Source organism: Oxyura jamaicensis, chromosome 1, assembly GCF_011077185.1.
Source record: "Oxyura jamaicensis isolate SHBP4307 breed ruddy duck chromosome 1, BPBGC_Ojam_1.0, whole genome shotgun sequence".
NCBI classification, from domain to species: Eukaryota; Metazoa; Chordata; class Aves; order Anseriformes; family Anatidae; genus Oxyura; species Oxyura jamaicensis.
In genome coordinates, this window is record NC_048893.1 from 112158895 (window position 1) to 112172990 (window position 14096).

Below are 14096 nucleotides of genomic sequence, written 5' to 3' on the forward strand. Positions count from 1 at the left end.
GTAGCATTAATATGTCTATAAAATGAGTCTATAATATAGCCTCGGGAAAATGCTGAAATCTCAGACCTCCAAGTAACAAAATAAGCTATCTGAATTAAAAGCCTCAATAGATCAGATAAAAGCTGAAGAAAGCCTAAGAGCAAAGAGCATTTATTCTTTAGCACTTCTCCTCCAGTACACCTTTAGCCTCAATTTAATTCTAAAACCTTACTCCCCACCCCCATTAGCTGTCTGATTCTTCTATATGCTGAAATATAGGCTTTCCACATCTGCACAAAAATGTTCTTTGAATAAGGATGGAGAAAAAAAAAATTACAATGCTTTTCCATCAAATGCTTCATCAGAAATGCATACTCATGAGCTCTTCTCAGGAAATTCAGAACAGAAAAAGGTAGAAGAGCTTTACCAAATCATTAAACATAGATGTGCACATCTGGCCTGTTGAGCATCAGGACTTCCATGTACCAAGAGACAGCACTACACTTAATTCAAATGGAAACTTGAATATTTAAAACATATGAAGTTTTTTGTATCTAAGAGTTATAGAAAATTGATGACAAAATAATTTTAAAGAATACTGGAATTCCTTAAAACACATAATCCAACCTCAGCATTTTGTAAGGTCATACAGGACTGAAACAATTGTTGAGGTTTTCATTTTTCCTTGCTAATGGGGAAAGAGTTCAGCTGACTAAAGATCAACATATAATGTTCTGTTCTACAAGACACCAACACAGAACTGGACCTGCAGAAGGACCCACTCCTTCCAAGACAGCTGATTGTGGAATATGACACAGAACTCAAGGGGATACTAATGAATTAGGCTTGGCAACTGTCCGCAACTTGAGGTCAGCCTCAGGATGTGCTGAGTAGCTCCCTGCTCATCATTGGCTACAATGGCTAGCTTTCAACAGACTTAATCAGAGCTTGCCACCTACCTAATTATCAAGTTTATAGTCATTTATAGACAGGCACCTGTCTTACCTTGATCTCAAATTAACTCTCACCCCTACCTTACTGCAGGCTTCATTTAATCAAGCCACTGTATCACCAAATGGCATGCAGAACATTTTACTTAAATATGTTTTTAAAATATGTGATCTTAAACATAAAGTTATGGGTGAGGACAACAAAACATTTGTCTGTCAGCCACTGGATAGAGAACTCCATGGAAAGAAATGCTCAAACCATGTAGGAAAGAAAAAAAAAAAAAAAAAAAAAAAAAAGGCTATTTCACTGGTGCTCCAAAATTCACCTGAAATATATGGATTTATGTTAATTTCTCACTCCCTTTAAGACAGTTGTATAAATAACGCCATCTTGCTTTGCTAGATATCATAGGTATGCAAGCCTTCCTGTTCAGTAACAGTCATAAGATGCTGCTGTTGTTTCTATTTCTGCCAACTTTGGTCTCTTTGATTTTACCCTTCCTGTTCCCTTCTTTTTCCTGATAATTATTCCCATAATTAGTACATACTACCTCACACAGCACCTTTTTGAGATTTCTGATGATCTGACTCCTGCCTGATTCATATAATTTCCTATTCCTATTTTTGTTTTTCAGCTTCTGCCCAGCCACAGAACAATATTTGTACTGCACATTAAATCTTTCTTCTGTGTAACCTTTAAAATCTGCAAATCTCTCAGTGTAATTTACCAGTCATCTATTTTTAGTATAATGTATAAACATTTTATTTCTTCTAGAAGCTGTCTATACTGTACCTTCAAAAAAAAAAAAAAAAAAAAAAAAAGGAAGTGCTAATGTTGGTTTAGAGTACATGTGAAAGGGAGGAGATCCGCTGAATGCTTTGTACATTAGCCCAACAATATCCTTGGAATTTTAAATGCATCAGAAGCGGGACATGGCAGGGTATCAAAATTCTGTGATTACTTCTTAGCAGGTTGATGGTAGCCTAAATAAAACATCCACGCTGAACTTAGGTTTGGCATTATTCCAAACAAGTTCTAATAAGACCTTTACTTCTCACCACATTCAATATTTCTCACTTGCAACTGTCCACAGATGTAAGCATACATATTTTGTGTATAGTGTAGTGACAGATCCAAGCAAACAGGGAAATTACATAGCAGAAACTCAAAAAAAAAAAAAAATACAAAACAAGAAACTACTGAGAGGAAAAGCAGTAATTTGAAGCAATTAGACCATATTTTGTGCTTGAGAAGAGAGTCATCACCAAACAGAGACATACCTGTTTAAACTTGAGGAAAATAAACAGTAAGACAAAAACAAAGATCTACACAGAAATAAACCTAGTCCTAGCTGTAGCGTCCTTAAAATTATTAAAAGCCAGAGAAGTAGAGGGAGAAAAAAAATTGTATTGGAGATATCAGTATCATAAACATTTTTTACAGCTATAGCCAACAGATGTTTTTCAAGGCCCAAAGATCTTCCAGCAGAGCCAAGTGAGCTCAGGTATGTTTGGGTATTAATGACTGTACACAAGCTGATGTCACCAAGGAGATGGGACACGAGCCCTCTGGATCTACTCTCTCATCCTTAATCTGCCTCGTTCATTCTGCATTCATCATCACTGAGTCCAACATAAATACTTTCACAAGGTCAGAAATGAATGGGGAAAAAAAAAAAAAAAAAACTCATCAGTAATGCCAAAGAGCCAGTTAGGGTCAGAGCACAGGAATGAATCATCTTTCATTACTCTTGAGGAAATTGGATATTATAATTAATGGAAAAAAAGGCATCTATTTCATGCATATAACATGAATGCTAAGGGAAACAAGACATTTTTGACGAATTGGACATCACACATAACATGCTTATTAATTCATAAATTAAACATTCTGTTACCCTATCAAAGGAAATTTTGCTTGTTTTTTGTCTCTCAGGAAACTTTTTTCCCCTTTTTTAATCACCCTAGTTGTAAAAAAAAAAAAAAAAATCACACTTTTTTGAAGGAAAATTGTAAAGGACTTCACATCCATCTTGAACCATCATGCCTCTCTGCATTTCAGATTGAGTTGAAATTTCTAATTGAAATGATTTTTCTTGAGTTAAACTATAAAGGAGAAATAAGTGATACATTTAAATTATTTATTCATCTTTTTTATAATTAATTAGGTTTTTCTATGTGCACAGTCAGGCTATAGTGGAGTGTTTGATTTTAAAAACCTTCTCTATCATCAGGCAACAATGGATGACTGCTTTTCTCATGTCAGTCTTGTTTTAGTTTGCTCTAGAGATTCAGACAACTCCCATTCGCATCTCGGTCAATTTTAATGTATTAACCCACTCAAGGCACAAATGACAGTTAGAATTGCATGTGAGAGAGAGGGAGAGAGACATTAGGTAGGGCTGTGTGCTAGACTGCACGTGTACACTCTGATCTACACGTAGAGGTAAGGATAGCAAAGTTGGGATCAACCCTGGTTGAGCACAAGTCTTTCCCTCTCATCTCTGCTGCAGGAAAAGAGAAGAAAATTATGCCCAATGTACAGTCCCGCAGTCACTTCTGGATTTGAGCAAGGTAAGCCATTTTTTTTCACATGAAGAGCAAGAATAAAGAGGAGGAACTGCCTAAAATAGTTTTGGGAAACAGGAACTTCTGAAGAAAATTGGAAAAAGAACTTCTAGACAGTGCTCAAGGGTGGCTTCAGACACTCTGAGAAGCAGCAAAACCTCCCTGCATGGCACAAAAGGGCCTCAGGCAGGGATCCTCACAGGTGCTTGGACAAGGCTGCACCTATATGTCTCAGTGCTGCCTGAGCACCAGGTGTCACGTGCTGTCCTAGCCTGTTTGCCCAAGCTGCAAGGAAATAAGGTGTTTTTTTGTTTGTTTTTTGCATGGTAGAATTGAGAGTAAAAGTGGTAGAAATAATAAAATAAGATCTTAATCTCAACAAGGCCATTTCTAATAATAATACTAAATTTTAAAAGGTTTCTGGTTTTACTTTTTGCCCCCAGTTATGAATATTAGCAGAATATTATTATGAATAATAATATTATGAATATAAGAATAATATTATGAATATTTTACAGAAGCTAGAGAGCTGTAAATCTTAAATACCAACTTTTCCAAACAATTTTTGATACCTATTTGCTTTGATGTCTTAAAAGTCCCCTTCTCATGGTGTGTAAATGGGGATGAAATGGTATAGGGCAGGGAAACTGTGCAGGTCCCAAAGAGCTTACCAGGCTGGTGCCTGCCGTTTCCCCTCTACACCAGGAAGCAAACTACACATGCTACTGCTCTGAGGAAATAAACCCACCTGCCATGTAGAACTAACGCTAAATTAATGCATGAGGTGCAATGGAAAGTGCAATGCCCTCTGCTGCAAGCACATAGTTCAAGGCTAGGCTGTTGTACTGTCTGTACGGCCCCAGCAAGGAAACACGACTGGTGCACAGCAGGATGGTTGTGCCACTAAGAGGAAGGAGAGAGAGGGATGGAGGTCCTTCATCAGCCCAGCAGAGAGGAAAAGGCAGCTCACCTGTGCACTTCCCATACCCCAGAGCTGCAGGGAGATCTGTCCTGCGGCCCCCAACAGCACACTGAGCTCTGGAGGACTGTGCTTTGCCTGGGAAGCATGAAACCCAGGGTTCAGCCCCGTGGGCTCAGCTCCACATCTACCCTGCTGGCAGTCAGCCTCAAAGGACTCTGGCAGTGCAAATCCAGCAAACAGCTGCAATAACCTGAGCACTCCCTATACCGTCCCTGCAAGTCCCTTATATTCCGTTATATCACTCTCTCGTGTGAAAAAGTCATTCCTTTTTCACCTGCTGGATTCTAGCGCTAGCACACACACAGCTTCTGCATTTACTCCATGAGACCACACATCCCCAGTGTACATACCCTTCTTGCAAGACCTCTGTGGCTCCAGGAGCTGAGCTAATAGGGAGTATTTCACAGCAAACCTCCTGCAGCTTCCTCTCTCACTGTCTGCCATCTCCCCACCACAGCTGCAGCTCACCAGCATACTGGAGCTTGTACAAGTGCTCTCCTTGGGGCTTCGTGGCTCTCCAGCACCAGAAGTCATGGGGAGCCAGTGAGATTTGAAGCCCTTACTGTCACTACCCACAAAGACTTGGTGCACTGTTATCTCGTACACAGGGAAAACACAAACCTCACCCCTCCCCAAAACACAGAAAGAAAAAGCCTAATCATATACCTATTACTACCAGCTACCATGAGAGTAGCTCCCAAACAAATCCTATGAGCAGAATGATTCAATCAAGTATTGGGATGCTAAAGGATAACAGCCAAGCCAAGTAAAATATGACAGACAATGACAATAGGTCACTTCAGATTTGGGGCCCCGTCTTTTCTCTGTAGGGGGTTTTATAGTCTTCTAGCTCAGAATTTTTAGTAATCATAAAAACATGACCTCTCCATGGGACAGGAGCAAATCTGAATTCAAGATGAATGATGTACCATACTGTCATATCTGAAATGTGGGAATAACTCAATTCTTAAAAGAAATAAATACGATTTTTCAGCCTTTCTATGCAAAACAGTTATATTACACTGTTTATTTCTAATATGGAAGTTGTACAGAATTATGTGCAGCTCTTCCCTTTATGGGGGCTCTATTTCACCTTTTGATGTAATCTCATTTGATGTTTCCCTCACCATATTAGAAATGTTTTCAAAGCAGATAATCTCCTATTGATTCTTAAAAAAAAAAAAAAAAAAAAAAAAAAAAAAAAAGTTTGTTATGGTTGTTGCCATTGTTGCTTTATATATGTCAAAAATAGTTTTACAGATTCTCATGTAAATAAGGCTCGAAGCAAACAGCCCATAGGGATTCCCATGACCCCAGGTACGATAATGTTTTAATTCAGTTGGCTACACAAATCCTACTTTTTCAAAAACAAATTTTATTTATTTATTTATTTTGTTAAAAGCACAAACTTCCTCGTTCCATAGCCTAAGGGCTTCTTTCGCTTGTTTGTTTAGTTAAAAAGCTGTGGTTTTGGCAGCATGCCTGGTGAGGGTGTACAGTGCTGGAGAGATTTCATGTGCTCTCCTATCATTTGCAGGTATTTTTATTGTTACAGATTTAAAGGTTTGATTCTGAACCAACTTTCAATCAGCACCTGCAGAAGCCCCTGAAATGTTAAAAAGCACCTCATTTGGGTGGAGGTGTTATAATTATGCTTCACTCTTTCAGTAGCTCCCTGGCAAGTAGCCCTATAGAGTAGGTTAAGGTTTCATATTGACTTGTACATGATGCTTTTAATCTTGTTGGTAACAGAACAACTCAATGTGACCAGCCACTTGCAGCTGGACTGCATAAAAAAATAAAAAATAATTTAAAAAGAAATGATGGAGGGCAGGACTGAGAGAAATGAAAAGCAGATATTGTCTTGTGATATTGGTACCTAACTTTATACCCTTACACTTCTCACCTTTTAAAAGACATTTTCAAACAGAAATGGACTAAACTAATACCACACAACTGAACAGCTATAAAACACTCGACAATGCCTTTCAGTGCCCAAATAAGCAGAGGTATCTTTGAAGCCCAGAAAACACTCAGGCAAAACATGCACTAACAGCTGAAACAAGATAATGAAGTTCCCAACACTAATGCTAGCCCAGTGGATTGCTGTTGCACTCCTGCTGAATTTTATGAGGAATTATGAAATAGATAATAGCAATAATTAATAGAATAGCATAAATCATATCAGAAAGAAGAATTTAAATCTTTCATAACAGCTAAAAAGTATTTCATCTAGAGAGTTTTTGTTGTTGTTGTTTTTGTTTTTTAAAAAGGCTTGAATATGATGCTCTGGAATTTAGTCACTGTGTCTGAAATAACACCTCAGACTCTTCCAGAGACAAATCTCTCATTCAAAAATTAAGAGAGACCTTCCCTTCTGTAAGGGGAAGAGAGGCAGGGGCGGAAGTCAACGTCCATTTTGTCAGAAAAGACAGACATGGCCATGAATAACTTTTTGTTTATGGAAGAAAATCTGCAGAACACAATCCAGAACTATTAAGACATTGTAAGAAACAAAGTTGTGTTTTTGGAGTAGAGAACTATTTTTCTTTATTCCAAGGTAGTTGTGTAGTCATAATGAGGAGAAATGCAAAGTAGATAAGTGGACAGTAGAAGGCCTCACTGTTCCAAAATAAGGTAGAAGCTTGAGGAAAAGAGGATGAGCAGTGTGAGAACAATAAAACAAATATCACAAGTTCTCAAAACATAAGAAAGGAGAAATTAAAGGGTTGAAAAAAAAAAAAAAAAGAAAGAAAGAAAAATTGTACATATACAGTATAGAGGAGCGTCAAGTAGCTTGTGAACCTGTAGTACTCAGCCAATGAGGAAAAAGGGGAGGTGATCAGGAGTCAGGTAATAGGGAACAAAAGGTTATGATTTGCTTACTAAAATCCACTCCTGATTGACAGAACACCCGCCATTGCAATCACGAATAAAATAGCTTCACAGAAGATCTTGTCTGAAGAAAATTATTTGAGATTTTTCTCAAAATATGAAAGCGCCTGCAGAAGGGAAGGCACAGCTCCCCCTTTGTCCAGATACTTTCAGTAAAGAAGTTTAGAGGAATATATATATATATTATTTTTTTTAATAATTAGAATGTACACTTGATAAGCAGTCCAAGTACATACAGATGGGCCCACAACTGGCAGTTTTTAAGTCTTCTCACTGATTAAGCGCTGAAATAAATAAATAAATAAATAAATTTTTAAAAAAAGATATCCTTCATACTAGCTCAGCTACTGCTGTTATAAGAAAAGGAAAGTGCTGAGGGAACACAGGAAGGAAATGTCCCCACCAGAATTCAGTTTCTCTTCAAATCCTACCCCAAGAAATTCACATGCATGATGTCACAAACACTCCAGTCAGTCTTTCGCCTTCTTCAAAGCTCAAATCTTCATTGTCTTAAAGAGCAGCAACATCATTTAATGCAAATCAGTGAAGTTTCCTTTGGAGAGAAGATATCTTTGAAAGCACGTATAATGCAACCAATTAGGCTTCCTAAATTGCCCTGTTCTAGTTTAAAAACAACAACAAAAAAGTTACTTGGTAAAAAGAGTAAGTTTAAAAAGAGTACGTTTTCTTTGCATTTTTTTTGTTGTTGATGTTATTTTAAATCACTAGAGGCAACCTTACATTTGTCCCACTATTTAATATGCCCCCACAGAAGCACACAACAAACATAAAGGCTAGGTGAAGATCACAACTAAGGGTGCAGAGTAGCGAGTTTCCATTGTGTTGAAAGAACCTCAGTTTATTAAGAGTCGGTCTTTGAAAGAAGTAATGAGATAGCATACTATAGGCTCCAGAAGAACGTTCCATTCCTCATCCATCCTTTCATTTTGACATGATAGTGCCGTTACAAATCGTATAATATACATTTAATATGTTAAACTACATAGATGTATAAAACAAGGCCTATTCTTTCACTGATAAATGTATTTAGCACGTCAGCACTAACAGGAGCTCCAGAAAATGTAATTATAGGACATATATAATTTGCATTAGCCAACAGAAGAGAACTTCTGTTTCAAAGGTCCAGTTTAGTTTTACCCTTTCTTCCTCTTCTTTCTGCAGCCACCTACGTAAAACATTCTGTCACTTTTTGAGACTAGGAAGATGCAAAGTATTTTTACTGGTATAAAATTAAGCATTTCCAAAAAGCACAATTATTTTGATGAATCCATTTTAATCCCAGACAGATGAAAATTTGCCCTTGAAAGGACAATAGGAACCATATTTTAAAGAATAAAAAGCTAGATTTGTGGGCAGCATGTATGCATCTGAAACTAAAGCTTTAAATAACAACTGTCACCTCAAATATGATTATGTTTACAACCAGTAAACGTAAACTAGACAAACTAGTAAAATTCATCAGTAATGGATAAGATTTCCCAGCCACTGCATACAATTTGGAACACCTCAAGATTCCCATGCAAATAACAAATTAAGATTAGCATTTTGTTGTCTGTTTGTGGAGAAAGCATTCCAGCAAGAAAGAGATTCAGAAATCTCCAAATATTGATTTCTCCTCTACCTTGTCACTTTCATCTGCATAAGTGGTGCATCAGACATTTTATACTCTGAAAAACAGCTTTCTCCCCTTTTTTTCCTCACATTAAAAATTATTTGCTTAGCTTGGCAAACTGGATGTGACCAGATATGTTTGGCAAAGGTACTTGTTTTCCATCCCCCAAAGTCTTCTGTCTTTTTAATTTACATCTTAACATATAGCTCCACAGTTTATTCATCAGAAATCACTGTGCTCATAAGCTGTTGCTACTTGATTAATGATACTTCCCCCTACACACACATTAAATGCATAGGTGTTAAGTCACAAAGGGGGTTAACCTTAGTACTAAAAAGCGCATGCAAAGGAAAACCTAGCTTCTGTAAAGAGTTTATAAACCTCAATAAATGGCACTGGCTTCAGACTTGACAGACCACCAAGTGCAAGTCAACCATGAATTCTCTCATTGTCAAATTTAATAGAATCTCTGCAATGAGAGAATCATCATTCTGTGCTGCAAATATTCAAAGTCACAGCCTGCTGCTCATTTCTTAATTATGTAAAAACCTATTTAGTGCTTATGCTCAGTATACCTTTTTCATCCAACAAAAACTTTTAGGAATTATTCTTAACATGGAAAATACTCATTTGAGCGCTAGTAATAACAGGAAACTTTATTTTGCAGATGCCAAATTTTCTAATTAAAATCAAAAGAAAAAGTGCCAAAAATTCTCCAAATGAGTTTCCTTTCTCTCTTTCTGTGTTTTAGGGCAAGTTCTGTGAACATTTTTGTTCACAAAATGAACAGAAAATGCATAGTTTTTCTTCCATCCTCACTTCTAGTCACATCCTTCTATGTTGTGTTCAGTACAGGAAGATTCTGAAACAGAGCCATTTATCATAAAATAAACAAGGTAAAAGGACTCACTGGAACAAGAACCTAACTGGTTGAAAAATAAAGCAAATAAATAAAAAAAAAAAAAAAACATACAGAAAAATGCGTGAGCAATCTATGAAAAAAATAATTTCACCATAATGCTTTAAAAAAAAAAAAAAAAAAAAAAAATGAGGCTTGATAGGTCATTTAATCTTTGGCTACCAGGTGAAGCTCTCTCCTTTGCCAAATGGAGCATCACACTTACGCAATAGCTTCAACTGCAACGTTCCCTGTCAGTATTCAGTCTAAATGGTATGGATTTTATTCTAGCATACATTTCTACTAAGCCTTATAGCAACAAAAGAGATCAACCAGTACTAGAAATGTGTTGTGCCTCATTATGCATTTTAACTCTTTTCTTCTTTTCTTTTTTTGATACACATAGAAAAAATATCTTGCGTAGGCTTACTCTTATTTAGGTGTATTGTACAATACTATGGCATTTTTACGGAGCCATGATACCATAAACTATTTCTAAAGACAAACAGTGTAGCTCTCTGTAAAGACAGTGTAGCTCTCTGTAAAGCAATTTACTACAGCTTCAATACTCCCACAGAAGCTGACTGAAAGAAGACTAAGTTCAATGGGAATGAAAGCAAACCAGCAAGGCACGTGTGCTGAACATGCTCGAATTTGAGTAAGCAGCACAGCAACACATCCTAGTTGTCTTTTCTTCTCAGATCTCCTTACAGCCTAATAAAACACATTGAAACAGCAGGACCACAGTGAAGTGGGAACAATCCTCCTGTAAATTGCCACAGTACTGGCATTTTCTTTGGTTCAGCCAGTAGTGCCTGACAACAATAGGGATTTCAGTTTTGCACAGGACACATTCAAAAACCTCAGGCTAAGGAAAGTACGTCCGAAGATGTTCAAAGGTAACAACCACCACCACTGTTAGAAGGAAAGGTGACAAGGAATCCCTTTCTGCGACAGCAGGCAATGTAGATTATATTATTAGCCAGAAACTTCACATCCATGTTGCTCTATTTTCATTCAAAGGTTTTGAGAAGAAAGTACAGATATGCCTGACCGTGCTGGCTACTAATAAACCTCAAGACAAAGTGCGAGCACATTTAAATGTGTTCTTTTGTTATTAGAAGGGAAGGCGGTGGTGGGGAGAAGAAAAAACAACAGGACACATTACAGAATGGGGAGATGGAAAAGGGAAAAGAAGGAGAAATAAGGAGAATAATTCTCTTCAGATACTTCTACAAGGAAGAGGAAAACATGGGGAGCCCAGTTTTCTCTTTTCTTAGGTCAAGCTAGTACCATTCAATTGCTTCTCCCTCAAGAACTGAGGGATTGCAAGACTTGGCCAGGACAACCGATACCTCTCAGAATTAAAGAGAAACTGTAGTTGACTGGATTTCACAGCTGTATTATTGGCCTAGCCTTCCTTGCTCTGTAGTTTTCTCTTCATCCCATAATTTTTTTCACATACTTCACTACTGTGAAATCATTCTCTACAGGATCCCTCTTCTCACCCGCAGGAATGAAAGATGAACTCCCACCTTAGAAAGGAGCAGAACAGGTTCTGCTCAGCATCTTACAAGTAATTCAGGCTTTGTGCTCTCTTTTTGGATCTCAGAAAACATCCTTCGTAAAAAACGTTTTATTTCCTCGTTCTCTTATGATTTTGCTCTTCCACAGTAAAGGAAGGTTACCTGTGTGGGTACAACCATTAGGCTAGGTCAAGTCACATACATTTTAGCTAAACACAGCATGCCCATCCAACTTGACCAGGAGACAATTTACTATAGCAGCAGTAACAGCCCATTCTAGGAAACGTGGATTTTTAGAACAACCTGAACTGCAATGCATCTTTTGGCAAGACACTGGTTTTTAATATCAAGGAAATGGTGCAAGAGGGACTAGAAGAAACATAGCCATTAAAATTTTGTTGCTGTTTTCTTTTTTCTTCAACTATGTTCCTATATCCTCTTTCAAAATCTTTCTGATAAACTGTGGCATAACAACATTAAGGGATGGGAAGATGCAGACAGAAAGGGAAGCAGAGCAAAAGAGTCAAAGAAAACAAAACAAAAACATATTTCTTCATCCTGTTGCTTACCGTATAATCTCCATTCCTATTTTCTTTTCATCTCTCTGAGTATGTAGGAGTTGCAAAGATAAGACTGTAGAGTAATCACAGTTTAAACAAGGATCTTTTGCAAGTCCCAGGACACTTCAAGACAAAGAAAAGTTAGGACAGAACAACTAGCTGCACATGTAGGACACTATAGGGAACTTCAATAGGACAACAAAGAAGAAATCCTGTGTGGAGAGTGTAGAGAAGTTATGTGGATGAAGGGTTCAAAGGCTTGCATCGGGCAAAATAAATGGAGATAGAAAGAAAGCATCTCATGACCCAAGAGTGAAGTGGAAGTTGCCAAGAACTCAACATATAAGCTGACATGACAGAGGCTTTTCTAAACATCCCAGACACTGAATAGAACTCTCAATGGTTGAAAACACATCTGTAAGATGTATTGTAGGATATATAAGGTGATAATAAGATCTTAGAGTTGGCTTTTCCTTGCTATCCCAGCATACATGAAACAAGATATAAAGACATGCAGGTCCTGCTGTTGAGCATGAGCTTCTGCTCAGTGCCCTCCCTGAGGATGAAAAGGAGGGACTACATGATGAACATTTCTTTCTACATCATTACAGAAGGTCAGCCAGAGCTACTGGGAGAAAGCAAGAGGTAAGATTTTATGTCCAACATCTACTGCAGAGTAACAACATTGAAACACAACACCAAAGATATTATTACTATCTTATTAAATGGGGGGGAGGGGCATTAGTTTTCTTTCTGTAACCACAAAGATAAAAATAAATTCTAGGAATACTGAATATAATAAAACAAACAAACAAAAATAACAACCCAAATTTGCTTTCATGTCTCATGGCAGAGTCCCACATTGCACACCCAGCTTCAGCCTGGAGGCAGATTTCTATTCCCAGCTGTGGAGTGTGTGGCACCACTGCCACAGGCAGAGCTATAGCCCTTCCTCACATACCAGTATGCAGCTTCACAGATCAGGCTTGGGCAGTGACACCATCCTCCTACAAATGTAATGCATTCCTCAGCAGCAGTCTATGCAGCACCAAAGCAGCCTTTATAAAACAGCATACATACATAGAGAGAGAAGAGGACTTTTTTATTCCCCTTTTGGAGGAATAAAAAAAAAAAAAAAAAAAAAAGGAAAAAAAAAAAGCAACAACTACCAGTCAATTAATTCTGCTTAACAGGGGGCCAGAGGAGGGTGGATTTGAGATTCTCCTGATAAGTATCTCAGGGACAAATGCAGTTGCCAACTGTCTGTGGGTCACTGAGCGATATCTTCTGTAATGTCCATGATGACACTGAAATTTCATTTCTCCAACCCTCAAATATGAAATATTGTATTCTACTTGCCTTCTGGGGAAGTACAGTCATTTTTTTTTTCCTCTCACAAATCCACTGCCTGCTGTGACTCCTTAAATATCTATTCAGACAAACCAGCCTTCCTCTCTCTCCCTCAATCTCTACAGGATGCAGCCCAGGCAATCTCTGTGACTATTAAAAAATAGGCTTTATTAAAGAAAAGAATGCACAGTTCTCCCTTTTCTCCTCCTCTATCTCTACAACACCTAAATATCAAATTGTTTTCAAGGGAAAAGTCACCATTTATTTGGGGCAGGGGGTAAGTAGGGAGCAGGAAAGGAGAAAAAGCAGCTCTAGCACTGAATCTATTGTATTCAATCAGCTCTTTAGTCAGTCACACCACCACTATATTTTCAGTAGTGTGCATGCCTGGGTGGGGGAAAAGCAAGTTAAAGAAAACAAATTCTGAGCCTCAGCAGGAATTTGCAGGTGGTTTCAATGGAAGCATGGTCAAATTTAAAGACCGCAGCACCCACGCTCTATTGTTTTTAGTTTTCAACAAATGGGTTTGTTATCCAGTTTACCAGAAGAGCACCATTGGAAAAACCTTGCCTTGATGACTACCTGGCAGCTAATTACTAGCATGCTTCCAAGTGCTTTTTTAAGTTTGCTTATCCTTTGGTTTCATAGTACGGCAGTGCTGAAATTCCTTAGAAACAGAATATGACATCATAAGAAGGTTTTGCAGCAGCTCTCACTGTATGTCCATTTATATTAGTCTCATCATCCATAACAAG

At 37.8% G+C, this 14096-nt stretch overlaps 1 protein-coding gene across 5 annotated transcripts in view; it reads right to left on the reverse strand.

Annotated features, from left to right (window-relative positions):
• DSCAM (DS cell adhesion molecule) overlaps positions 1–14096 on the reverse strand; it is a 478055-nt gene that overhangs the window by 431822 nt on the left and 32137 nt on the right. The gene's annotated exons all lie outside the window — the stretch shown is intronic.